Source organism: Mesoplodon bidens, assembly GCF_964165515.1.
Source record: "Mesoplodon bidens genome assembly, chromosome: 5".
In the NCBI taxonomy this organism is placed as follows: Eukaryota; Metazoa; Chordata; class Mammalia; order Artiodactyla; family Ziphiidae; genus Mesoplodon; species Mesoplodon bidens.
This window is the reverse complement of record NC_138161.1, coordinates 109741197-109755443: the sequence shown is the minus strand read 5'-3', so window position 1 is coordinate 109755443 and position 14247 is coordinate 109741197.

Here is a 14247-nt window from a genome sequence, read left to right as displayed (position 1 = left end):
GGGTGTGGGAGGGAGGCAGGGTAAGAAGAGTAGAGATGAATGGGGAGGGAACCTTGGGGATCGGAGGATCAGGGAGGGAATGCAGCTTGCGTTTCCCCTGCCCACTTGGGCTCCGGGGAGCCTGCTGGTGTCCTGGACATGGTCCTCTGCCCTCTGCAGTCCCCTCTGCCATGTGGGTCCTAGGGGCGTGGCAGGGGGGTAAGAAGAGTAGAGGTGAACGGGGAGCCTGCTGAGGTCCTGGGCCTGATCATTCGCACCCCAAGGCCAGAGGCACTCTGGAAGCCCTCTGGCCACGCTGAGCCTAAGCCCAGCCACCCCCGCCATAGGCCTTTTCTGACACCTGGGTCCTAAGCCTAGGTCCCACCCCTGCCTAAGCCCCACCCCCACCTAAGCCCCACCTCCCACAGCCAAGGCCTTTTCTGGCTTTTTTTTTTTTTTTTTTCTGTTTTTTTGCTAAAGTGGTTCTGTTTTACCTTCTGGTTGTTGTTTATTTATACTTTATTTTTTCTAACATATCTGTTAGTTTTCTAATCTTATTTTATTTTTTACTCTTTGTTATCATTCTGCCCTTTTTTTTTTTGCCACCCTGCACAGCTTGCAGGATCTTGGTTCACAGGCTGGGGGTTGGACCTGAGCTCCTGTGGTGGGAGCACCGAGTCTGAACCACTGGACTTACAGAGAACCTCAAACCCCAGGAAATATTAATCAGAGTGAGGTCTCCCAGAGGTCCTCATCTTGGCACCAAGACCCAGCTCTACCCAATAGCCTACAAACTCCAGTGCTGAAAGTCTCAGGACAAACAACCAGTAAGACAGCAACACAGTCCCACCCATCAAAAAAAAAAAAAAAATGATGGCCGGCAAAAAAATATGTTACAGATGAAGGAGTAAAGTAAAAACCAATAAGACCAAATAAATGAAGAGGAAATAGGCAAGCTACCTGAAAAAGAATTCAGAGTAATGATAATAAAGATGATCCAAAATCTTGGAAATACAATGGAGGCATGGATCGAAAAAATACAAGAAATGTTTAACAAAGACCTAGAAGAACTAAAGAACAAACAAACAAAGATGAACAACACAATAACTGAAATGAAAAATACACTAGAAGGAATCAATAGGAGAATAACTGAGGCAGAAGAACGAATATGTGAGCTGGAAGACAGAATGGTGGAAATAACTGCCAGGGAGCAGAATAAAGTAAAGAGAATGAAAAGAATTGAAGACAGTCTCAGAGACCTCTGGGACAACACTAAACACACCAACATTCAAATTATAGAGATCCCAGAAGAAGAAGAGAAAAAGAAAGGGTCTGAGGAAATATTCAAAGAGATTATAGTCGTAAACTTCCCTAACACGGGAAAGGAAATGGCCACCCAAGTCCAGGAAGTGCAGAGAGTCCCATACAGGATAAACCCTAGGAGAAACACACCAAGAAACATACTAATCAAACTAACAAACATTAAATTCAAGGAAAAAATATTAAGGGCAGCAAGGGAAAAGCAGAAGAATAAAATACAAGGGAATCCCCATAAGGTTATCAGTTGATTTTTCAACAGAAACTCTGCAGGCCAGAAGGGAGTGGCAGGGTATATTTAAGCGATGAAAGAGAAGAACCTGCAACCAAGATTACTCAACCCAACAAAGATCTCATTCAGATTCGATGGAGAAATCAAATGCTTTACAGACAAGAAAAAGCTAAGAGAATTCAGCATCCCCACACCAGCTTTACAACAAATGCTAAAGGAACTTCTCTAGGTGGGAAACACAAGAGAAGAAAAAGACCCACAAAAACAAACCTAAAATAATTAAGAAAATGGTAATAGGAACATACATATCAATAATTACCTTAAATATAAATGGATTAAATGCCCCCACCAAAAGACACAGATTGGCTGAATGGATACAAAAACAAGACCCATATATATGCTGTCTACAAGAGACCCACTTCAGACCTAGAGACACATACAGATTGAAAGTAAGGGGATGGAAAAAGATATTCCATGCAAATGGAAATCAAACGAAAGCTGGAGTAGCAATACTCATATCAGATAAAATAGATGTCAAAATAAAGACTGTTGCGAGAGATAAGGAAGGACACTACATAATGATCAAGGGATCATTCTGAGAAGATATAACAATTATAATATTTATGCACCCAACATAGGAGCACCTCAATACATAAAGCAAATACCAACAACCATAAAACGGGAAATTAACAGTAACACAATAATAGTGGGCTACTTTAACACCCCACTTACACCAATGGACAGATCATCCCAACAAAATAAATAAGGAAACACAAGCTTTAAATGACACAATAGACCAGATAGATTTGATTGACATTTATAGGACATTCCACCCGCAAGTGGCAGAATACACTTTCTTCTCAAGTGCACACAGAACACTGTGCAGGAGAGATCACATCTTGGGTCACAAATCAAGCCTCAGAAAATTTAAGAAAATTGAAATCATATCAAGCACCTTTTCTGACCACAATGCTATGAGATTAGAAATCAATTACAGGAAAAAAAAATAGTAAAAAACACAAATACATGGAGGCTAAATAGTGTGTACTAAATAACCAAGAGATCACTGGAGAAATCCAAGAGGAAATTTTTTTTTTTTTTTTTTTTCTTTCTTTTTGCGGTATGCGGGCCTCTCACTGTCGTGGCCTCTCCCGTTGCGGAGCACAGGCTCCGGACGCGCAGGCCCAGCGGCCATGGCTCACGGGCCCAGCCGCTCCGCGGCATATGGGATCCTCCCAGACCGGGGCATGAACCCGTATCCCCTGCATCAGCAGGCGGACAAGAGGAAATTTTTAAAAATACATAGAAACAAATGACAGTGGAAACACAATGACCCAAAACCTGCAAAAGCAATCCTAAGAGGGAAATTTATAGCAATTCAATCTCACCTTAAGAAACAAGAAAAATCTCAAATAAACAATCTAATCTTACACCTAAAGCAACTAGAGAAAGAAGAACAAAGAAAACCCAAAGTCAGTAGTAGGAAAGAAAGCATAAAGATCAGAGCAGAAATAAATGAAATAGAAATGAACAAGATGATAGCAAAGCTCAATAAAACTAAAAGCTGGTTCTTTGAGACAATAAACAAATTTGATAAACCTTTAGCCAGACTCATCAAGAAAAAAAGGGAGGGGACTTAATAAAATTAGACATGAAAAAGGAGAAATTACAACTGACACTGCAGAAATACAAAGGATTATAAGAGACTACTACAAGGAACTATATGCCAATAAAATGAAGAGATGGACAAATTCTTGGAAAGGTACAATTTTCCAAGACTGAACCAAGAAGAACTGGAAAATATAAACAGACCTATCACAGGTAATGAAATTGAAACTGTAATTAAAAGTCTTCCAACAAACAAAAGTCCAGGACCAGATGGCTTCACAGGTGAATTCTGTCAAACATTTAGAGAAGAGCTAACACCCATCCTTCTCAAACTCTTCCAAAAAATTGCAGAGGGAGGAATACCCCCAAATTTGTTCTACGAGGCTACCATCACCATTATACCAAAACCAGACAAAGATATCACACAAAAAAGAAACTTACAGACCAATATCACTGATGAATATAGATGCAAAGATCCTCAACAAAATACTAGCAAACAGAATCCAACAACACATTAAAAGGATCATACACCGTGATCAAGTGGGATTTGTTCCAGGAATGCAAGGATTCTTCAATATATGCAAATCAATCAATGTGATACACCATATTAACAAATTAAGGAATAAAAACCGTATGATCATCTCAATAGATGCTGAAAAAGCTTTTTACAAAATTCAACACCCATTTGTGATAAAAACTCTCCAGAAAGTGGGCATAGAGGGAACCTACCTCAACATAATAAAGGGCATATATGACAAACCCACAGCAAACATCATTCTCAATGGTGAAGAATTGAAAGCATTTCCACTAAGATCAGGAACAAGAGAAGGATGTCCACTCTCACCACTCTTATTCAACCTAGTTATAGAAGTTTTAGCCACAACAATCAGAGAAGAAAAGGAAATAAAAGAAATACAAATTGGAAAAGAGGAAGTACAACTGTCACTGTTTGCAGATAACATGATTCTATACATAGAAAATCCTAAAGATGCCACCAGAAAGCTACTAGAGCTAATCAATGAATTTGGTAAACTTGCAGGATACAAAACTAATGCACAGAAATCTCTTGCATTCCTATACACTAACAACAAAAGATCAGAAAGGGAACTTAAGGAAACAATCCTGTTTACCATCACAACAAAAAGAATAAAATACCTAGGAATATACCTACATAAGGAGGCAAAAGACCTGTACTCAGAAAACTATCAGACACTGATGGAAAAAATCAAAGATGACAAACAGATGGAGAGACATACCACATTCTTGGATTGGAAGAATCAACATTTTGAAAATGAATATACTACCCAAAGCAGTTGGGTACTATACTACAGATTCAATGCAATCCCTATAAAATTACCAATGGCATTCTGCACAGAATTAGAAAAAAAAAGTTTACAATTTGTATGGAAACACAAAAGACCCTGAATAGCCAAAGCAATCTTGAGAAAGAAAATTGGAGCTGGAGGAATCAGGCTCCCTGACTTCAAATTATACTACAAGTCTACAATAATCAAGACAGTATGGTACTGGCACAAAAACAGAAATATAGGTCAATGGTACAGGACAGAAAGCCCAGAGATAAACCCACACACATATGGTCACCTAATTTATGACAAAGGAGGTAAGAACACACAATGGAGAAAAGACAGCCTCTTCAATGAGTGGTGCTGGGAAAACTGGACAGCTACATGTAAAAGAATGAAATTAGAACACTCCCTAACACCATGCACAAAAATAAACTCAAAATGGATTAAAGACCTAAATGTAAGACTGGACACTATAAAACTATTAGAGGAAAACATACGAAGAACACACTTTGACATAAATCACAGTAAGATCTTTTCTGATCCACCTCCTAGAGTAATGAAAATAAAAACAAAAATAAACAAATGGGACCTAATGAAACTTAAAAGCTTTTGCACAGCAAAGGAAAATATAAACAAGATGAAAAGACAACCCTCAGAATGGGAGAAAATATTTGCAAATGAAGCAACAAAGGATTAATCTCCAAAATATACAAACAGCTCATGGAGCTCGATATCAAAAAAACAAACAACCAAATCGAAAAATGGGCAGAAGACCTAAACAGACATCTCTCCAAGGAGGATATACAGATGGTCAAGGGGCACATGAAAGGATGCTCACCATCATTAATTATTAGGGAAATGCAAATCAAAAACCACAGTGAGGTACCACCTCACACCAGTCAGAATAGCCATCATTTAAAAATCTACAAATAACAAATGATGGAGAGGGTACAAAGAAAGGGGAACCCTCCTACACTGTTGGTGGGAATGTAAATTGGCGCAGCCACTATGGAAAGCAATATGGAGGTTCCTCAAAAAACTAAAAATAGAGTTGTCATATGATCCAGCAATCCTACTTCTGAGCATATGTCCAGACAAATCTATAACTCAAAAAGATACGTGTACCCCTATGTTCATAGCAGCACTATTCACAATAGCCAAGACATGGAAACAACCTGGATGTCCATCAACAGATGAATGGATAAACATGTGGTACATATATAATGGAATACTACTCAGCCATAAAGAAGAATGAAATAACGCCATTTGCAACAACATGGATAGACCTAGATATTATCATACTAAATGAAGTAAGTCAGACAGAGAAAGAGAAATACTGTATGATATCACTTATATGTGGAATGTAAAATATGACACAAATGAACTTATTTATAAAACAGAAACAGACTCACAGACATAGCAAACAGACCTGTGGTTGCCAAGGGGGAGGAGGGGTGGGAGAGGGATGGATTGGGAGTTTGGGGTTAGCAGATAAAAACTATTATATAGAGAATGGATAAACAACAAGGTCCTGCTGTATAGCACAGGGAACTATATTCAATATCCTGTGATAAACCATAATGGAAAAAATATAAAAAAGTGTGTACATATGTATAACTGAATTACTTTATTGTACAGCAGAAACTAACACAACATTGTAAATCAACTATACATCAATAAAAAATAATAAATTAGAATGTAATTTCAGAAGGTCCCATAGGAGTTCTAGAAACAGAAATCAGAGAAAGTAGTTGGGAGGACATTACCCAAGGAATAATATAAGACATGTAAGAAAATAGAAAAAATAACATAAGTTCCCAGAACTGGAGGACATAATGCCCAATCCAAAGAATGCCAGAAGGACTATATCAGTGCAATCAACATGAACTCAGACTCAGCTAAATCAGACTGGTCTTCTCCCTCCAGTACAGATTTCAAACTTGTGGCTGTCGTATCACTAGTGATCCCCTTTCAATGCCTGTCCCCAGTAGAGAACAACTTTCTCCCCTGTGCCCTAAATCTACTTTGTGCTGGGGCTGGCTCATACCAGCTTGCAAGAGCTGATAATTTGTCAGGAATTTTGCAATGTGGTTGTGTGATATTGTGACTTATAACAAGACTAGCACAGAGCTTCTAAATCCCTTAAGTGGCAGAGGGATCAAGGTGTCTTTTGTTATGTTAATGAGGTGACTTTTGGGATGTCCCTATGTCACCTAAGGATGGAGGCTGGTTGCCAGAGGAGGCAACCCTGTGACTGGGGTTGGAACTTTCAATGCCACCTGTCCCACCCTTCGACCCCTGGGGAGGGGAGAGGGGCTGAATGTTGGATTAGTCACCAATGGCCAATGATTTAATGAACCATGCCTATGTATGAAGCCTCCACAAAACCCCCAAGGGATGGGATTTGGAGAGTTTCCTGGTTGAACACATAGAGATTCAGGTAGAATGGCACACCTGGAGAGGACATGGGAGTCCCTCCCACATACCTCACCCTATGCATCTTGTCCATCTGTTGGTCCTGAGTTATATCTTTTTATATAACCTGGTAATCTAGTAAGTAAAATATTTCTCTGAATTCCCTGAACTGCTCTAGCAAATTAACTGAAACCAAGAAGGGGGTCATGGGAACCTTGATCTATGGCTGGTCAGTCTCAAGCACAGGTGACAGTCTAGACTTGTGACTGGTATCTGAAGTTGGGGAGGGGGCAGTTTTGTAGTGCTGAGCCCTTAACCTGGGGGATCTGACGCTTTCTCTGGGTAGATAGTGTCAGAATTGAGTTAAATTGTAGAATGCTCAGGTTGTGTCTTAAGAATTTCTGGTTGGTGTCAGGACACCTGTCCCCCACCCCCATGCACATACACCCATACATTGGAATTAGTGATCAGAACTACCTTTTAGGTTGTTAAATACAACCATCACTATATAAACTTCCAATTAAATTATCTTAATAGCAAAAATAACGGATACTCAAAACATCACTTCCTAATGATTTTACACCATTTTATAATGCTCTGGAGGTTATCTGTATCTGTATGGTGGAAATACCATCTAAAATCAGGCTACTGGGCATCTTTCTTGACTCTGCATTGATGACATCACATTGGTAGTTTGAATTCGACCACAGTGAGAATACTTACACTGCAGAAATTGGCAAACAGCACAAACCAGTGCTCTTTCCCCCAGATTGCCAGTGGTTAAACATATACCAGTATATCACTACTTATACAATTCTTTGCATATTCCTCTTGGATGTACAGTTGGATGAATGGGCAGATTGCTGGTTGGTTGGCTGGTTATGTGGCTGGTTGGCTAACTGGCAGTGCGATTGGAAGGCCCCTGCCTTCTGACAGTCCCTGGAGCCTAAAGACCACATTCCCAGTGCATGAACAGCAGAGCTGCCAAATGTCTGTTCTTAGATAAAAGTATCATCAGTCGGCTCAGTCTTGCCTAAGCATGGAGAAGGAGCAGCTTGCTTGGAGAAGTGGGATATCTCCACCCATACTGCTAGGAGAAGGAAAGCCTTCCATGCAGAGGGAAGAGGCTGCCTTTTAGTCTCTTCTAAGTGGCCTGTAAGTGGCCTTGGTGTCCAGCTGTCCCCTGCCCGTTTCGCTGCCCACCGCACACGCAGCACTGGAGGCTGACAGCACCATGCCTCACTGACATACTCCTTACTTTCACGGAGCCTTGCTGGCAGCTAGGCAAGTGAAGAGCTAGGTACACAGCTCAGATTTTACAGAAATTGCTGGTAAGAAACTCAGGCAGTCACTGGTGCAACAGAATATGAAGGGACCGGCGTAATCAGGAACTCCCTAATGACAGGTGTGAATGGCAGCGGGCTGTTGTGTGACCTGATTCCACTGGAGAAGCCAAGCACGGCACCCTTAACCCACCAGTACCTGCCCCCACCCCCACCCTATCTCGCTCAAGAATGTCAGGAAACACCTCCTACCGTTTTCCGGCCTCCTGGAAATGGTGGAGGGCTGGGTTCTCATCCCACCTCTGTTTCTCTGTGACCCTGAGTATGTTAATTCATCCCTCTGGGCCTCAATTTTCCATCTGTAAAGGAATGGAATGAGCTTAGATCAGCATCTCTCAGAACATGTTAATGGCTATTTAAAAGGAAAAAAAAAAAAAGATTTTGTGGTCAGAAGTCAGAAGGTTTCTTGGACAAATGTTCGGAAAACCCTAGCCCCATACTGGATCCCTTTCTCAGAGATTTGCAGTGTTCTTGTGTACATATTAAAGGCTCTGAGAAGTCCTGCAGGAGAGAACTATGTCTATTTTTATTCTAAGATGTGTCAAATTTATTTCATCACAGAATCCTTTTTAAAGAATTGCTGTTTTGGAGTATCTTCAAGGATGGGTAAGAACCTTTTGCAGGTAGGGACCATTCAGTATGACCTGGCTGATTCCAGGGATAACTGTGGTCATTTCATGTTTATTTCCAAGTCACTGGCCACAGGGTAAAGTGAAACAGGATGGAACAAACATTGTGGGCCTCCTCTGTTCCAGGTGCTTTTTACATCTCTCATGTTATTTAAACCTAATGAAAAACTCTGAGAGGAGGGCATATTGCACCAATTTAACAGATGAGGAATATGAGGCTTACTGATTACTGACTCAAAGCTTCACAGTCAGCAAGTGGCAGAGCTGAGACGTGGCCAGAGCATCTGATTCTGAGCCCCCTGCCCTTCCCTCCCCACCGTGCATCTCCCAGGAGGGTAGAGGCCTGGGATCGGCTGGTGTTCTTTCTCCCTTTCAGGGCATGAGCTGCAGCTGTTCCCATCACCTTCTGGGCCTGGGCAAGCCCTCCCCATGCATGGAGCTCCTCCACTCAGCCCCCCAGGGCAGCTGCCCCTGCAGAGCTGTTTGGGCTCTGGCCCCGTCTCTGTGCCACGGCTGCTCTGTGGCTTGGCTGCCACCCCACACCCCAGGCTCACCAAGTGTCCCGTCTTCCTGGGTTTCTGCCTGGTGTCCTGCACCTCACCCGCCGCAGGAAGTCTCCCCCAGTTCTCCCGTTGCCCTCTCTGTGCCCCCTCCCCGTTCTCATTCCTGGTGCCCGTCATAGTCGGCCTTATATTAGAGACATACATGTGCTTGCTTCCCCTCAGGACTGTTTGTTTGAGTGGCTCAGGAGCCCTGGCTGCTGGCTCAGGGGTTACCGTGGAAAGCCTGGGGTCAGCCCAGCACTTCCCCGAGTGTATCAAGTTTCTGGGACCCTGTTACCGGCCCCTCTACACCCCACCCTGACCCCACAGACCCTCATGAGTGTGGGCCCCCCTGGGAGACAAGAGAGTGAGTAGACGGAAGTTTGGTAGATAGAAGAGTGACACTGGCGTCAGAGAGACCAGCCCTGGCCCTCCATCTTCACCTCTCTGAGCCTCACCTGTGAGACGGAGACCCAGGGTGGGCCTGAGAACTGAACGGAAAAATGCACTTAGCGTTCGCCGCCGCCGGCTCTGCACACAGTGGGCGAGTGATAACGCGTGGTGAGGACGAAGCAGACGGCGCTGCCGAAGACGACTCGGGGCAGAGCCCTCCGGGGCTGCTGCAGGACGGCCTCTCTGGGAAATGGACGCCGAGATGAAGAGCAGCCTCGTGGGGGCGTAGAGCCGAGAGCTGTTAGGAGCCACACCTGTGCGGGGGCGGGGGAAGGGAGGACGCAGGATCGCATAAGGGAAGAAGTGGACGCTTCAGCTGACTCCAGGGGCTGGGAGCGGGGGCGGGGGTGCTTCGCTGTTGTCCTGTGTTGGGGGGAGGGGCCAGACATGTATACCCCTAAGTTGATCGCTCACCCACTGTGGGACGGCCCCGGAGGGAGGGGAGATCTTGCTCCAGGCAGGTTTCTTCAGCTCAGCCCGGCCTCACGGGCTGCGTGCAGGCTGCTGTCTGGCCATGCCCTTAGCAGCAGGGATGATGAATCCTTCTTTCCGAAGGGGGTCTGAGCAGCTCCTGGTGATGCCTGCCCCAGAGGCCCTTGCGCGAAGTGGTTCTCAAACTCACATCACCTGGAGGCTGTGTGAAACCATCACTGGAGCCCCAAGTGCTAGAGTTTCTGATTCCGCGGGTCCCAGGTGGGCCCGAGAATTTGCTCCCAGGGGTGATGCTGTTGCCACCCCAGGGGACCACATTCTGAGCACACTGTTCTAGTCTCATCTTTTTATACCCGGCACATGGGATATTATTTGGGGACTGTGTGAATATCCTGCTCCTCAAAGACCTCTCACCCAATGGTTTTAGCATCCATTGACTTGCAGGTGTCCATTATTCTATCAGAGGTTGCAAATGGTGCTTTGCTAATTCTCTAATTCCTTCTGGATTAGAGGAGCTTTCTCTCTCTTTACTTTACCCTTTAGACCAGTGGCTCTGTATTTGAATTACCTGCAAGCTTTTAAAAATGATTAGTGCCTGCATATATACAATGGAATATTACTGAGCCATAAAAAGAAATGAAATTGAGTTATTTGTAGTGAGGTGGATGGACCTAGCGTCTGTCATACAGAGTGAAGTAAGTCAGAAAGAGAAAAACAAATTCCATATGCTAACACATATATATGGAATCTAAAAAAAATAAAAATGGTTCTGATGAACCTAGGGGCAGGACAGGAATAAAGATGCAGACGTAGAGAATGGACTTGAGGACACGGAGAGGGGGAAGGGGAAGCTGGGACAAAGTGAGAGAGTGGCATGGACATATATACACTACCACATGTAAAATCGATAGCTAGTGGGAAGCAGCCGCATAGCACAGGGGGATCAGCTCGGTGCTCTGTGACCACCTAGAGGTGTGGGATAGGGAGGGTGCGAGGGAGACGCAAGAGGGAGGAGATATGGGGATATATGTATATGTATAGCTGATTCACGTTGTTATACAGCAGAAACTAACACACCATTGTAGAGCAATTACACTCCAATAAAGATGTTAAAAAAAAAAAAAGAAATGATTAGTGCTTGCCCTCCAAATTCTGATTTAATTGGTCTGGTTGGGGCTTAAGCATCAATTTTTTTTTTAAATCTCCCAGGTGATTCTGCTGTGTAGTCAGGGCTGAGAGCCTGCTCTGGGTATTGGAGAGCCATGGAAGAATTTGATGCAGGGGAGCGAAGACCCCGTTGGCGTTTTAGAAGGGGCCCTCCAAGGAGGGCTGGGGGCAGGGAGCCGAGCAGAGTGAGAATGCTGTTGCAAAATCCTGCTGAAGCACCATGAAGGGGAAATCAAAGGAATAAAGTTCATGTGCAGAAGCATTTAGATGCTGCAGTCCTGGGAGATGTCTTTGAGGAAGTTGTGGGCTGAAGTTAATAAGAAATGAAGAGACAATCTCTTTCATATATGTCACTGGGCCTGCGTGTCTAGCGTTTTTGCATTCCTCAAAACTACCAAACGTAAAATAGATAGCTAGTGGGAAGCAGCTGCATGGCACAGGGAGATCAGCTCGGTGCTTTGTGACCACCTAGAGGGGTGGGATAGGGAGGGTGGGAGGGAGGGAGACACAAGGGGAAAGAGATATGGCGATATATGTATAAGTATAACTGACTTACTTTGTTATAAAGCAGAAACTAACACACCATTGTCAAGCAATTATACTGCAATAAAGATGTTAAAAAACAAACAAACAAAAAAAAATCACACTTAGAAACGTCTGGGAAGACAGAGAAGGACCAAGGGTGAGGGTGAGGCATGCGCCCTCACCACGTTTGCTCTCCAGCCCCTTGAGAGCTGAGCAGCCAGCCATCTGCCCCCACCCCGGAAAGCGGCTTTAAGACACAAGAGGGAAAACGATCCTTTTGGCTTAAGGTTCTCATTAGTTTTAAGATTACTCGTTGTGGTTGGCTTTATGCTGCTATTTATTTAAATTACACTTACAGCTATCAACCATGGTGTGGAGGTGAGAGCCAGTATTTGGGGGAGGGTGTTACACTGCTCAGCGCCCCGGCAGAGTGTGATGGGACTGTGGCTGCTGGGGCTGAGCCCATCGCCCCTGGACAGACAGACTCCAGGGCAGCTCAGGAAGGCCCATCTGGGTGACAGGGTCTGGCTTGGCGCCTCTCCTTTGCAGAAGGGACCCTTCCTGGGCATCTGAAACAGTCTCCACTAGCAGATTTCTTAAAGGACTGCAGCTACAATCACTGGAAGACGGACCCTGGGTTGTTTCATGGATCCTTCTCCTTAGCTCTGTAAACCCCTCAGAGAAAGCCCTGGCCTAGAGCACTGCTGAGAGGCTGCAATTCCTTCACATGCCCCCAGCCTTTGAGACTGCCCTCCCAGAGCCCAGTGTATACCACAGGCACTTAGCAGCGTCCTTCAGCCCAGCGTCTCACAGCCACAGCTGACTTCACTCCATCAGGAGGTCACTCCAACTTCTCTCTCATACCCAAGGAGCGTGAGGGGTACCCAGGCATGGCGGTCATGCCCTGGGAGCACCCAGTAGTCAGAGAGCCAAGACCTGGATCAAGGACTTTATGTGACACAAGTGACAGGGCACAGACAGTGCGTCACAAGTATTGGAGGACCGTGGGGGAAGGAAGATGAATGACAACTCCTTGAATAAAGTAGCACCCAAGGGGCTTCACTGGTGGCACAGTGGTTAAGAATCCGCCTGCCAGTGCAGGGGACATGGGTTTGAGCCCTGGTCTGGGAAGATCCCACGTGCCGCAGAGCAACTAAGCCCTTGCACCACAACTACTGAACCCGCGTGCCACAACTACTGAAGTCTGCACGCCTAGAGCCCGTGCTCCACAAGAGAAGCCACCGCAACGAGAAACCCGCACACCACAACGAAGAGCAGCCCCCGCTCGCTGCAACTAGAGAAAGCCCATGTGCAGCAACGAAGACCCAATGCAACCATAAATGAATGAATGAATGAGTGAATGAAGAAAGTAGCATCCAAGTAGGGTCTTGGGATGCTTAGGACTTTTTGGGGTGGGACAGGGCACACCAGTAGCCGAAAACAGTACTGTCTCTCCAGGGAAGCCAGTCTCCTATGTGAGCCCTTGTCAACAGAAGGTGCCAGAAGAAGGAGTCTGAAGTCCCAGGTTACATCTGTGTGTGGTTATGGGAGCCTGTGGCACACAAGGCCCCTTCTCCATTGCTAAGACCAAGAAATGACTGCAGTCCTGGTTTTGCCACTGCCCTTGCTCTGTGACCTTGGGCAAGTCCCCCCCGCCCCCCTATGGGCCTCAGTGTCCTCATTTTCTGCTCAGCCCTTCAGGCTGTAGCACTCTGTGGCCCTGGAGTTATTCTTGGGGCCCAGGCTCCCATTCAAAGGGGCAGAACTTGCTTGGGCCCAGTCCGTCACCACTCTCCCCTCCTGTGGCCTGCATTTTGGGTACAGCAGCAGGGAGCACCAGGGGTTTGCAGGCTGGTGAGCAGATGAGGCCAACCAATCTCTCCAGGTTTATCTACTACAAGCTGCAAGCAGTGGGGGGAGGGACATTGGGACTCTAGCTTTGGTGCTGTGTGACCTTGGGCGAGTCACTTTCCCTTGCTGGGTTTCAGGTTCCTCATCTGTTGAAAGGGCCAATGCCTGCCTCTGTCCTCCAAGAATTGTTGGGCAGATCAAAGTTGCTGGCCTTTGAACCCAGTAAAGAGCCGTTGGTTGAATGTGGGGGGAGAACAGTTATTTTCATCATGAGGTAGAATCCTCGGGTCCCTCCCTCCCTGCAGGAGATTTGCAAATCTGGGGCAGTGTTTTTTCCTCATAGCCAGGTCACCGGATTTCATTTTCTTTCTCCTCCTTCAGCTCTCCATCCCCTTCAAAAGATGAAATTGCCTGCCACCCAACTCCAGAGGAGTGCTGTAAGGTTCA